The following is a 15,808-nucleotide window of genomic DNA, read 5'->3' as shown; positions in this document are numbered from 1 at the left end:
AATTTACAATTCCAACCATCACTATTAACACTCAAGCCACCAAACTTTTCCATTTTTTTTTACACAATAAGTTAATTATTTATATTAAATTCCCTGTCTGACCTTATTTTTTGTTTTTGTAAGTTTGTTTTTGTGCATGTTTATAAATTGTAATGGAATTATGGGGTACATGTTTCTTGATTTGTTGTATATTTGCCGGCCAACTGTACTCTTCAATCTTCAAATCCCCAAATTTAGATACAAATCCTAAGGAACTTATGTGTTTTGATGTGTAATTTCGCATCAATATTGCAAATCTAGTCTCTCCCCCCTTTTATTTAAAACCAAGATCTATATTTATAGACCTTAATTTAGGTATAAATAGAGTTTTAAGAGGATAGGGAATCACGATTGTGATCAAATCAGGATTTCCTAAATTTCTAGAAATTAATCTTTCCATGTGCAATATGGTCCCTGATTCTTCTTGTTCAGATTGAGTACTTAGATATTATAATTTGAGGTCCTTCAACTTCCAAACGTGACTATTTAGTCCTCAACTTCAAGAATATTTCCAACTTTAATCATTCTGATCAATTATTGCTCATTTTCGTTCATTCTCGCCCATATCGAGTTTTCTCCTAAAAAATCAATAAACAAGTATAATTAAACCTCTGTTTGACATCCTTAAAAGAACGATTTTAAAGATATTTTAATTTTCTACACAGTAGAAGCATTAATGGACAAAAGAAACAGCAATTGACTGGCCTAAACGCAATGTTAAAAGATCCACATGTTTAAAACAATGAATATCGCGTTTGCCCTCAGTTTGTCATGGAAATTTACTTATTTGGCCTTCATCGGTCTCCCAATTTCGATGGTAACTAGACATTTATTTAAGGGCAAAATTGGAAATAAAAATAATATGAAATTAATAAACAATTCTTTTTTGCTAACATGAATACATTATACTGCAGATGCAAGCCCCATTATACTGTTGCCGAAAACAGTTTTGGTAAATTAAAGGATATCAAAGAATGGCTATGTATCAAACTCATAATAATCACTATCAAACGCTATGCTCGATGACTAAGATAAGTGTAATATTTACACCTGTTAATAATCCGCCAAATGCTGTGACTGAATTTAGATGTTGAAAAATTGCTTAGAAGGCTGGTATAGATGTAAACAACTAATGCTCTAAAGCACTGACACATCATTTTGAGATACGGTTCAGTCCCTCCTTTTTTTTTTTTTTTTTTAAAGAAAAAACGCCTTTGTCAACAGCCATAGCAAGCTCCGTAGATACTTATACTAACACTTTGTTCGAACAATTCTCTTTACAGATGAACTTGAAACAAAGGGATTAGCCTTTAATTGTATAAAATATAATTTATTCGATGCCCATGGCTAATGTATAAGGTGTCTAACTTCTAATCAGGCAATTGTAGTTTTGAGAGCCCCATATGTTTTTAATTTTCGTTCAAAAATTTTCTTTTCTTTCGCTTTTTTTTTTTTTTTTTTTTTAATGTTGTTATTGGCGTAATACATTTTATATACCGTGAGAGTCCGAGACATTTAATTATGAAAATTATTAATAACATTTCATATTTCCAACATATTCAAAATGCTTGGCATGCTAGTTAACCATGCCATGTTTTTCTATTTCTTACAATATATAGAGTTCAATTTTGGAGTGATACCATCGCCGTAAAGAACGGATAAACTTTAGGATTGAAACTCTAGTAGAGTAACGGGGAGAAATGGCCATCAAATTCCTTACACTATATTCACATTGTTTGATTCAAAACAAGGATCAAATGATGACATTTTTTACGTTAACAATACTATAAAATAATAAAAGGGCGTCATTTTAAAATGTTCTCCTCTGATAATCTAGATTCCAGAATAATATGGTGTTGTTCGATTCAAAACTACCCACATCGGCAGGTCAAACAAATATTTTTTTTTAAAAAGTTTAAACCCCAAAAAAAAAAAAAAAAAAAAAAAAAAAAAAAAAAAAAGGGAAGATCAAAATGGCATCCTTTTAAAAAGGAATGCTAGCAGACATCGTTTTTGTCCAAAAAAAATAAAGATAAAAGAACAAAAATATCACGTTTAAAATGTAGATGGCAAAAACTTAAAAGTTGAATTACAAAACCATGTGACTGTTCTCAAAGACGGTGGCGACACTTTGGGAATTTTGAGAATTCACAACCTATCACAATTCACAATGTTTTAAAAAAAGGATATGCATGAATAATAATTATTCCTTTTTTTACAACAAATAAATAGGGATGGACAAAATGTCCAGACCAGACCAAACCAAACAAAGCGGTTCGATTCGATTCTATCAAAAAAATGAGCGGTTTTGGTTATTTGAACCGAGAACCTTTTGGTTTTGGTTCTGGTTCAATTCTAGCTCAAAAACCAGAACTAGAATTAGAATCAAACTTAATATTTAATTTTATATATAATAATTAGTGGAGACTCTAATTTTATATTCATTGGAGATAGCTCATTAATTGACTACAGCTTGTTAATCAATTTTGGGTCATTAGAGATAAACAACTCATTAGTTGTCTATACCCTAATTTTGTATCCAGTTGAATTATTTTTCCTTCACTCTTTTTCAATTTACACAACGACGCACATACTAATATCGCATTTCATCAAGTCAGTGAAATATCATTTAAGATTGGAAAATGAAATTGGTCAATTACTTAAGAAGTTCTAAAATCTTTTTTTATCTTGATTGTTTGATGAGTTATTTGGGTTCTTCACAAATAGAAGAAAACCCAATAAACATTCAAGAAATATTAAACGATTAATATTGCCTGTAGAAGGGGACTGTAAAAAATTTGATAATTCATGTTTTATTGTAGTGGTGTGCTTTCAAAACTACTGCAATTAATTTAGTGAATCATTACTATTACTTATTAAACAATTTTTTGTATGAAAACGAAAATCGATTTGTGTATTCAAATTATGAATATATTTTGTTTGTTAGTTATGAATTTTTTGATCTTGGTGATTGAAATTTGAACTTCCTAAATGTTTGATGTTTATTTTCTTATTTAGTTATACATTACTAATTTATATGATGCAAATCTAAAAATTTAAGAAATAAAATTAGCACCAAATCAAACCAAAATCAAACGGTTCGGTTCATTTTGGTTTCATATCTTAAAAAAAAAAAAAAAAACTATTTGGTTCCATTATCAAAAAAACCATTGGTTCATTGTTTGTTCGGTTCTCTTGGAATCAAAACCATATGAAGCCATGTCCAACCCTACCAATAATAATTCACAAAGTTTTAAAAAAAAGGAATGGTAGACGACGTCATTTTTGTCTAAGAAAAATAATAAAGATAAAAATACCAAATAGTCTCATTTTAAAATATGGAGGCAAAAAAAAAAAAAACGTCTATAAGTACGGAACCGCCATTCTATATTTACTCAAGGCTCACGCCACTACCATCGTAGTAGGCGAAATGAGCAGTGGTAAGACCACACAGATTCTTCCCTTACGAAACTTCTGATTTTATCTACATATGCATATCTGCAATTTATCTATCGTTCAAGTTGTGCGGGGTATAAATGCAATTTTGAGTTTAGTATCGGAAGTGAATTACTTAAGTTAAAATTGTGGTTGTATTTGTTGAAATTAGGTGTTCAGTATCTCAAAGAACTGAAGAAGCTGGATGGACCGAAGGTTGGTGCTTGACAGCGTGCACACAACCAAGAAGATTTGCTGTTCAGGTATTATTTCCAGAGAATGTGATCATACTTATTTGCATTTATATTTTGTTTCAGATTGATGAAGCTTTTGTTAAGGAAATCCAAGGTTGTCTGCATAGCAGTTAAAAAGTTATTGCTTGTTGGAGAATTTGGCCAACTTAGAACATGTATAATTGTTTAATTGATTAAGAGAAATGCCAGAAGCTTTAGGGGGTGTTCTCTTTGTATTTCAGTTTTGTGTTTTGAGTTTTGAATTCATTTTGAGTTTTGTGTTTTGAGTGTTTGTTTTGAAATTATTGAAAATGCGTTCTTTTTGTTAGTTTCTCAAAACAAAAAAAATGATTTTTTTTTTTAAAATTTTGAGAATCACCACAACACCTCCTAAAAAAAAAAAAAAAAATTATTTTTTTTTTTTTTTAAAATTTTGAAAAAAAAAACCCCCCCCCCCAAAAAAAAAAAAAAAAAAAAAAAGTTGTTTCCCGCGTTTTCCGTTTTTTCAAGTTTTACACCGAAAACGCCCAAAACGACAAAAAAGACGTTTTGTGTTTTCTTCACAATTTTTTTTTCGTTTTCGAAAATTCGTTTTCGAAAACGGGAAAGAGAACACGTTTTCACCGTTTTGAAAAATCGAAAACAGAAAACGGCCCGAAAACGGTAAAGAGAACAGGGCCTTAGTTTTTACGAAAGCGATTTTTATGTTTAGAAGTGAATTTTTTTGTTATGCTTGCAAGTTGTTAACTTGCAGTTCATGTCTAGGTAAGAATATGTTCACTATAGTGGCTTTAGTTTTGGAATAATTAAATACTCTTGGTGCTACATGGGGGGGACTATCATTAAGAATACTGCCTTATTCTTTAATAGTGTACTCAAAACATAAAGTATTTCTGATATTTATGAGCCCTTGTTTAGGGTTTAATTTCTATTGTATTTTATGAACTCTTGAGCCTTCATGACACGAGTCGTCTCGAATCAGCCTAATAGACCCAACATGTGTCATGTGCCGATGGTAGATATCAACTAAGTGCTGAACCTACCACTAAGACAAATTTGACCTACTTTGACTATGGCATATTTGTATAAAAATTTTGATGGAATTTCCTTAAAAATAATTTCCTTAAAAATATGGATTAAATCACCTAAACAAACATCAACTTTATCAAAACTGTACGTATAATTTAAAATGTAACATGCTAGTCCTTCAAAATACAAACTATTCAAGACATTTACCATACTTAATAAATAAAAGACCCCAAAAGCAATGAGAATACTAAATATGCAGTGAGCCCATGATATGGATCTATGAAATACCAATTAACGTTTCCGTCAAAACATACATGTATCCTAAAAAACATTTGAATTATATAAATTGGCGAAATGAGTCATACATCTAATGACAATGTGTGTGTGTGACACTTTCGGTGGATCAACAAGCTCCAAGGCTGCTAAACATAGCTACTATTTGCTAAAAAAAAGGTAACAAAATATGAGTTTATAACTCAGTGAGTGAATAAATTGAAAATAAGTATACTTTTTCATATATGCATAATTCTTGCTCTATTAAACCTTTGAGAAATTTAGAAATTTAGTAATACTTTTAAAACTGACATAATTTGATCAAAAAATTCATTCTTCTTCATTCTAGTTCAATAAATATAAAATATAATGAATATAAATAATCTGACATCTATGAAAATCTGTGAAATATTATTGTTGCTCAAAACTATAAACTAAAAGCTTTACTCTGAAAACTGAACAAATTGAATTCTATAATATGAATTCCATAAGCTGAACTGTAATTGGAAAAATGTAAGTTGAAGGCTAATAATCCACTATATACATAAAATTCATATCAAAACATAACCCACGTAAACATCTACTAATGATCTAAAAGCTATAAAGTCATATGCATATAAACTGTCTGATCAACACTTTGTACACAGCCGTAGCCCCTCAGTATACACGATTAAAACAACATATTCATCCTTGTACACGGCTGTAGCCCCTCAGTATATAATAGGTACCCTTACACACAGTTGTAGCCCCTCAGTGGATAAGAGTTACCCTTACACACGGCTGTAGCCCCTCAGTGTACAAGATGGAAACAACATAATCATCCTTATACACTGCTTTAGCCCCTCAGTGAATAGGAGTTAAAATACATGACTTTAGCACACGACTGTAGCCCCTAAGTGTATACGATTCAGTAAATTACATCATTTATTTTCTGATGATTTCAAAATAATCATGCCCATTTACTAATTTCTCGAAAATAAGACATTTCACGTAATTAATATACTTCTATAAAATAAAATAAAAAGAGCTTTTTTTTTTTTTTTTTTTTTTTTTGAAAAGTAGGTTCTCCAATCATAGATCTATGGACTGCAATCTGGTTAAATTTACCAGTCTTGCCCAGCTTTCATTTCATCACCTGAAATACGATGTAAGATAGCTAATTTAACAAATCTCTGGCTAAGTATTTCTTAATATTAATAGTCGAATACTAAAACTTGAATTCTCGATACTTTGAATAATTTTCCCAAATTTTCCTTTAATCAATAAGAGCTAATTCTGCTTTCTAATACCTTCAAAATATACACTACATACAAATTTACCTTCATCTCATTCATAAAAATAATTGTACCTTCCAACTAATGAAAACTAGTAACCATAATTCCACCTATTTTAATTTTTCATCTTGTTTCTCAAATTCATGGTTTCGTGAGAGTTTTCCATCAATATAATCATTCCCACTAACATTTCATAATTAAGAATCCCAGATAAAAATCTAGGGTTTGCCAAAAATTAGTATTCTTACCTTAATGAAATTGGAAATTAAATAATCAACAAACTTGAACTCCAATTTGTACTCATCTTGCATAAATATGAAATTTTAGCCACAAATTAAACCCTAGCAACTTAACATAAAATTTATCTACATCTTGAAGAAAATAAAGGGAAGGAAAAATGAAGATAAACATTGAACTACCTCTTTCCCTTCTTCTTCTCCTTTCTTTCCTCCTTCCTTTCTTTCTTTTCTTCTTCTTTTTCTCCTTTTCTTTCTCTTTTTCTTCCTCGTTCTTCTCGGTTTCTCTCTCTCCCCTCTCCGTTTTTGCCTACTGTGCGTGTGTTGAATTATAATTGAAATGGGTTTATTGTAATAAAACAAGCCCCCGTTTGAGATTCATTATTTCTCATTATATTAAATTAAATTTTTCTCTCTCCTACTTTTAACCACACAATCTTCAATAAAATAATATTACACGTAAATCAAAAAAATTTCAACCACTCATTTAAAAAAAATATTATTCATCTCATTATAATGCCAAATAACGGGGCTCAAACACATCCTAAGTAACCACTAACCCAAAATTGTAAAGGAGGTCCTCCAACATTTCTATAATAAAACATTAAATTCTAAACTTCCAGCAATATATAAGAAGATATCTAAAATTTTATTTTGTCCAACTTAAACCTTCAAAATATTTTTCATAATAAATTGAGCCCAACTAAAATAAATTATTTCATTTTAGTCCATTTTGACTTTGATTTTGACTTTGACTTTGACAATTCAACATTTTATTTTTGATTAAAAAATTTGGGTCGTAACACTTGACTTCTCTATTTGTTCACAGATGAGCTCCAATTCATCGTCCAGGTAGCCACAGGGCGAATGTTCATGACAAGGCAAATTAATTTCCATGACAGGTAATCATGAGGTAACAAGACAGTGATGACTTGGGAATTAATGAGTCAATGACAATAATTTCTACGAAGTTTCATTCATAACTAAAGTGGACAATGGATTGGAATAGACTGGCGACTCTACATTAGTTTAAGTATTAGAATGTACGTACCTAGGTCGTTGAACAAATCTTAGACGTGACGTCATAAGCTCGGGTTGTTTTGTATATAGGCAGTTGCTTCAAGAGTTACTGAAGAGATGAGTTTCGAGCTTGGCGACGAAGATGGTTATACAATTCAATTTGAAGATGTCACCAATAATGTGAGTGTCACTTATGTTTCTGTCCAATATATCTTCGTTAGGCCATCGTAATAAATAATGGTATTTTAAAACTTTACTCGGAAGGCTTCACATTTCATTTTCATTGATTATTTTCTAGCCATGAAGTTATTTCTGTATGTTTTTATTGACTTGCAATAATGGAGAGACTTCCAATTTTTGGCAGAACACGACTTGACAAAGGTAAAATTTCTGTCTAATGGAGTGTTACGTGTTACTGTTAGAAATGATGGATGATCCACTCTTAAGCAAGTATAGGTAGGCTTATGCTTCTCAAAGAGTCCATAAACTCACACGTATGACGTATGCTTTTGTTCTCTCACAAAATCAGCTACACTAAATATTTATGTCCATAAAATATTTTTCACAAAATTTTGTTAGTTTAATTCAAGTCCACTTATCAAATTTTCAGTAATTATCATGAAAGTATTAACAAACAACAATCTGGATACAACTGTTTTCCTGAATTCAACACTATTTAATGTTAACTTCACTTCAAATGTCACTCTCCACCTTCACGCATTCGAACTTCTAATTGCACTTATTCCTTTGTGATTTCATTTCAAAAATTCCAATTTTCACCTTCTTAAGATATCACACTTTTTTTACTATCCTTTTCAGTGAACATTTTTAATTTTAATGCTGTTTAAATTTCTCGGTACAAATGTATTTACAACTATCATCTCGACACCTGTATTGGCGCAAATTATTTGTGATTGTTGTTTTCAGGTAAGACTTATTTTTGCAATAACATGTTTGCATGTATGTGCATTGCATATCTTTTCATTTGCTAATTTAATAGCTATCTATTTGTATAACATATCGCATTAGAAGTTACTAATTTCGGCACTAGTAAGATTAAGGAAACAAAAATCAATCTCTTAGTTAATGAATTTGAAAACTTCTTCATGAAAAAAGATGAACATATTCTTGATATAATTACTCGCTTTACCGATATTGTTAATGACCTCAAAAGCTTTGATCATAAATTTACTAACAGTGAGCTTGTAAGTAAAATTTTGAGGTCATTATCAGAAGATTGGAGCTCATTGAGAATGTTGATAGAGAATATCAAAGATATTATTACATATCATACCAGAGATATTAATAAATATCCTTTGGAAGAACTCTATGGAACATTAATGACTTATGAGCTCAACAATGCCGAAGTCAAGGAGAAGACAAGAAAAAGCAAAGAATAATTAAATGAGCCACCTAAGCACCGAATTGCTTTAAAATCGACAATTGAAGAAGGAACAACAAGTGACAACATGAGTGATGAAGAGCTCGATAATTTGATCCTTCTTGTCAAAAATGGGGAGGTTTCTGAAACAATCAAAAATTTCAAAAGAAGAAAGAAATAGGTGAAGAAAGGAGCAAGAAAATTATTTGCTACGATTGTGACATACCCAGCACAAAAGAACCAAATACCCGAACAAATAGAAGAACATCAAGAAAATGGCACTACAAACTATATGGGACGAAAGTGATGATGATGACCAAAATGAAAACGATAGCCAAGATGAAATCACCAACATGTACTTCATGGCAATCGAAGAAGAGATAAATTCTATCGAAAAATGTTCATATGATGAATTATCTACTTCCTATGATGAAATGCTTGAAGAATTTGAAAAGCATGCCTTAAGTCATTCTATTCTTAAAAAGAAAAATTGTTGGTTAAAAAATGAAATAATTTTTTTTTTTTGAAAATCAAAAATAAAATGTTAATTATGATTTATTGATTAAAGAAAACTCTTTCCTAAAAGAAAAAAATTGAGGACTTGACAAAAATTATTTGTAAATTTACTCAAGGGAAGAAGAATTTTGAATTAATGCTTGGTGATAAAAAAAAAATGTGTCTTTGACCAAGGAGAGATTGGATACAAACTTTTTTTGAAACAAAAATATCTTAAAAACATATTTGTTGAAGCTTCAAATTAATCACTTCTAACATTACATGTAGCTTTTGTAACAAGGGTGGACATGTTGCGTTCAATTGTTTAAATAAAAAAAGGATACATTTTAAAAGCAAACATAAGTGGATTCGAGAATCCACAAAAACGAACTACCAAGGACCCAAATTTATATCAGTACCAAAAATCAGAAATTAAATTGTTCTTATAAGTATCAAAGAAAAAAAAAACAAATGGTTATTGGATAGAGGATGCTTGAAACACGACTCGAGATCAATTTCTATTGTCGAATTTCAAGAAGAATGATAGAGGTCAAGAAAAATTTATTGACATTGGAAACATTGATAACCATTCGTCTCCTTCTATTGAAAATGTTTTACTAATCAATAACCTCAAACATAATTTACTAAGCATTAGTCAATTATGTGATAAAGGTTACCGCATTAAATTTGATTCTTCCAAGTGCTTTATTAAAAATGTTACATCAAAAGAAGTGATATTTATATGAAGTTAAAGTAAAGATATCTATATCATAAATATTAAATTTGAAAACAATGCAAAATGTTCATTAAGTTTGAAAGAGGATACTTGGTTGTGGCATAGGAGATTAGATCATGTTAACATGGATTTTTACTAAAAAATTTCCAAGAATTGCTTTGTCAAAAGATTGGCAAATTTAAAATTTGAGAAAGATAGGATTTGTGATGCTTGTTAATTTGGAAGACAAGTAAAAATTTCTTTCAAACCTAAACTATAGTCTTCAACTACAAAATCATTACATTTTCTCCATGTGGATCTTTTTGGACCATCAAGAACCACTAGTTTAGGCAGTAAACATTATGCCTTCGCCATTGTTGACGATTTTACAAGATTTAATTGGGTCATATTTTCAAGCCTGAAAGATGAAGCCTTAAAAGTTTTTTTTTGTAAGAAAGTCCAAAACGAAAAGGTTATACTATTATTTCTATTAGAAGTGACTACGGTGAAGAATTTGGTAATTTTTCTTTTGATAATTTTTGTAACGAAAATGGATATGAACATAATTTCTCAGCTCTTTGAACTCTTCAACAAAATGGTGTAGTAGAAAGGAAGAATAATACATTGCAAGAAATGGCTAGAATCATGCTTAATGAAATAACCTGCCAAAATATTTTTAAGCTGAAGCCATTAACACTGCTTGCTATATTGTCAATAGAGTTTTGGTCAGTTGAAAGAAAACTAAAACTCCTTATGAGGTTTGAAAAAAAAGAATTCCCAATATTAGTTACTCTAAGGTTTTAGTTGCATGTGTTTTATTTTGATCACAAAAGATAAATTTGGGAAAGTTCGATTCAAAATCCGATGTTGGAATTTTTCTAGGATATTATTCGAATAGCAAAGCTTATAGAGTATTTAATAAAATAATTCTAGTCGTTGAAGAATCCATGCATGCCACATTTAATGAGACTAACTCTCTTGATCGTGAGAAAGGTATTGATGATAATGTAGATTTGGAAGTTCCATTTAAACAAATGGATATTCAAGAACAAAAAAAGGAAACTTCTAACGAAGGACAAACGGAAGAGCCCAATGTTCAACGAAGTGAAGAAAAATCAATTGAAGTTCAAGTGATCCCTCACTATCAAAAGAATGGAAGTTTGTTCCATCTCATCCAAAGGAACTAATAATAGGTGATCCTTCCAAAGGTATCACCACTAGAACCTTTTTTTAAAATCATCTTGACAGTTGTGCATTCATTTCGTAAATTTAACCTAAAAATTTCAAAGAGGTCGAGTTTGATGAGTTTTGGATTCTAGCAATGCAAGAACTAAATCAATTCAAAAGAAACCATGTTTGGAATTTAATCGCTAGACCAAACGATCAAAACGTAATTAGTACAAAATGGGTCTTTAGAAACAAATGAGATGAAAGTGGAATCATAGTGCGTAATAAGGTTAGATTAGTGGCCTAAGGTTACGATCAAGAAGAATGTATAGATTTCGAATAAACTTTTTCATCGGTAGCTAGATTAGAATATGTTCGTATGATCCTTGCTTTTCTTTGTTACAAAGGATTTACTCTTTATCAAATGGACATTAAAAGCTCTTTTCTAAAGGGATTTATTCAAGAAGAAGTTTTTGTTAAGTGGCCCCCAATTTTAAAGAGCACGAGTATCGAATCATCTTTTTAAACTTAGAAAAGCTCTTTAAGGCTTAAGACAAGCTCCTAGAGCTTAGTATAAATGTTTGAGAAAATTTTTACTGTCAAATAGTTTCTCGATTGGAAAAACGGATACTATACTTTTTGTTAAGATTCATAAGGAGGACATGTTTATAGTTCAAATTTATGTTGATGACATTATTTTTTGTGCAAATAATATTCATCTTTGTGAAGAATTTTCAAAATGCATGAACATCGAATTTGAAATGAGTATGATGGGAAAGCTTAAATTCTTTCTCGGCCTTCAAATTAAACAGACAAGTGATGTAATATTCATAAATCAAAATAAGTACATATTAGACATGCTCAAGAGGTTCGAAATGGATGACCTAAAGCCAATGAACACTTCAAAATGAGTACATCCATAAAGCTTCACAAAGATGATCAAGGTACTCCCGTTGACGTAACTAAATATTGAGGTATGATTGGATCCCTCTTTATTTAACTACAAGTAGACCTAAAATTTATTTTTAGTGTATGCTTGTGTGCTAGATTTTTATAAAACCCTAAGGAATCTCATCTTAAATCCGTAAAAAGAATCTTTAGATACCTTAGTGGAACTCAAGCCTTAGGACTTTTTGGTATCTAAAGGAACTCACATTGACCTACTTAGCTATTTGGATGTCGATTAGGTGGGTTGCCAAATTGATCGAAAAAGCACTAGCCGTGATTGTCATTTTCTAGGTTTTACATTAGTATCATGGTTTAGTAAGAAACAAAATTCCGTGGCATTATCTACCGCTGAAACCGAATATATCTCGGCAGCAAGTTGTTGTGTTCAAGTGGTATTGATGAAGCAAACCCTTAATGATTATCACTTATCTTACGATCATATTCTAATTATGTACGATACTAGTAGTGCCATTAACTTATCCAAAAATTTCATCTTGCATCTCGAACCAAGCATGTTGAAATTAGACATAGTTTTTTGAGATACCACACAAAAAAGGGAGAAATCACGTTAGAATTTATTGACACGAAAAACTAATTGGCAGATATCTTCACTAAACCTCTAGCCCTTGATTGACTCTCACACATTAGAAGAGATTTAGGCATTATTGATGAATTTGATGTGCATAATTAAAATATAACTTTCTTTGCACAATTTAAAAAGAAAAAAGGCATCCGAACGAGTCAAGACAAGTCCGGATGTCCGGACAACCTTGTCCAGTTTGGTAGAAAGTTTGAACCATTTTTTAGGTCTATCAATGCGAATGTAAGGATGATTGCAAAATACGTTTTTTAAATTCAAGAAACATACTTTCTTCTTCCCCATTCTCTTCCATCTTTTCACGCATTTCTCTCACTAACTCTTCTGAAAATCACTCATAAATTGTTTTAAAAACATCAATTCTTCATCAAAATCAAAAACCCACAAGATTAAACCTTCCAAAATCTTAAAATTTCAGTGGTTTAGTTTGAAATTCCTCGTTGTTTCACAAATTCATGCCCCAGTTTTTCCGTTCACAATTCCTTCAATTTTCAACAATGACGGACACCAAAAGATCGGGAAAGAGGATGAAGCAAACTGTAAAGAGGTCTTTTCCTCTGACGAAGAAATGGATTTGAAACCATAGGTGCCGGTGAAAATGTTTGAGAAGTCGCCCATTTTGATAGGTAAAAATGTTGATTTTGTCAATTTTTCAATTGCAGCACTTGCTTTTCACTTGGAAGAGTATTTTGAAAATATAGGGTAGATATTGATTGCCAGTATGGAAGAACCCACATACCCACGCCTAATGAAAAAAGTTTACCAAAAAATATACGTTGCACCTCAATCCAATGAGATTACATGTTTAGTAAAAAATTTACGTATCACAATCATGAACGCACTAATTCGTGATATTCTCGAGCTCGAACAATGTGACTTACAAATTTTTCTTCATAAAGCTCATCCTACTTTAGACGGCTATGATCCTTTCGAGGCATGTCGTTGAGTGACTGAGAAGAGCATTGAAAATATCACAAAATTAAATGCTAATCAATTGAGCTTTCCATGTAAAATTTTACAAAATATTATCACACACGTTATTTTTCCTCGGAAAGGTCACTGAGACAAAGTGAGTAACTTTGATCTCTTCATTCTTGATTCCTTTCTCATCAGGCAAAATCTTGATTTTCCAACTGTTGCCTTAGGACTTATGAAACTTGTTCATTCATCACGTCACATTAAAATCTTGCCATACGAGATGATTCTCACCAAAATTTTGAGATATTTCGACGTCCCACTTTCTAACTAAAATTGTATTAAACTTCGCCCTACAGATACTATCAATATCCAAACTCTTCAACAGATGAAGATTATTAAGGAACATGGGCAATGGGTAGCACACACTAAAGGGTTGGACCCCACCTCGAGTCCCTTGACTTTACCTTTGAGGATGATGAAGAAGAGGAAGGAGATGATATACCACCTGTTTCGAGTCCTTCTCACGACATACCAAGCTCCAATGCTCCTCATCCCTTGGGTAGTAGCTTCACGTTTATTGAGGATCAATATAATATCTTCATTGGGCGTATTGATTCTCTCACCTCTTCGGTTGATAGTCACAACAGTCTACTTCATCAGATTCTCACCCAGCGTAACGAAATCTAGTCTAGTAGGTAGAGATGCAGGCACAGTAGAATGCTTTATTTACCAATTTCTACGCTCGCTTCTTGCCACCATTACCTCCGGCACCTTAGTTTTCTTATGCTGTGAACAATTTCTTTTTTTCGATTATGTCATATTTTAAATGTTCTAATTTCAATAATATTATGCTATTGTTTAATGATCAACGTCTTCATTTCATTGCTATGATTGACTTCCTTAAATCTCTATTCCCACATTTATTTTTGCTTACGACAAAAAGTGAAAGATAGATAGATGATTATACACGATAGTGGAACGTTGGAAACATGAACATATAAATTGTTACATGCATGTTGATAGGGGAATATAAGTGAAAACAATAGGGAGAATATATGTATACAATGATAATTTAAAAATTTTAGATTTTATATTCCTCGTCAAGTTGTTTTGTTCCTCATCAACTCCTTACATTGCAAATCATCTTGTTTATCATAATAAAAAAGGAGAATATTGTTGACCTATGGTCGATTTCTCGTTTTGATTATCACAAACAAATTGTATTTATTTCTAACAAATTCAATTCGAGTGTTTATAGCGATTGTTACAAAATTGATATAGATGAAGACACAAATATCGAGATCAAGAGACCTGCAATTGACGATCAACTTGGAAACAAAATTGGCAATTGGTGGACAAAAAGACAATAACGGAGCACTCACGTCAAATTGCTTTGAAGAAAAAGTCAAACATGGAATATGGATACATTAGATGTAGATGCTCTGAATTTGTATGTAAAGGTAACACACTTTAATTCTTAGTATTGAATTGACGATAACTTAAAAAGAATTTTCATGCACGCGAACAATTTATGTTACAAAAGTGATTATATAACAGTTATTTTCGAAAGGTAAGAATTTCAACTTGGCGATCAAATTTTCACAAAATCTCTTGCAAAATTAAATGAAAAAGTCTTTCAAAACCCCACACTGACCAAAATTATCACGAAGAAAAGCATCCGGGGACATTTTGTCCATCCAGATGTCCGTATTGCCAAATGTACGTCCAAATGCCCCAGTGGTAAAAAATTTGCTCGTTCTAAATCTTACGCATGACGACTACTTCTACACAATTCGGCTCAACGCCCGGATTATTCGTCTAGGAAATAGAAGTTCTGGCGATTTCACCGCTATAAATACCACTTCATTTTTCTTTCACCTACAACTTTTTGAAAGCATTGAAGTGAGACATCATTGATCACAACTACTTTATTTTTCACTTTTTAAAAGATCAAATCATTTATTTCTTGAAAATTTCTTTTAAGTGAATCGAATTATTTAAAATCACTTTTCTCACAAAAGTTTTTCTACTCTTAACACTTGAACTA

The sequence above is a fragment of the Olea europaea genome, unplaced genomic scaffold, assembly GCF_002742605.1.
Source record: "Olea europaea var. sylvestris unplaced genomic scaffold, O_europaea_v1 scaffold1369, whole genome shotgun sequence".
Lineage (NCBI taxonomy): Eukaryota > Viridiplantae > Streptophyta > Magnoliopsida > Lamiales > Oleaceae > Olea > Olea europaea.
The sequence above is the reverse complement of the archived record's forward strand: the minus strand, read 5'-3'. Positions refer to the sequence as shown.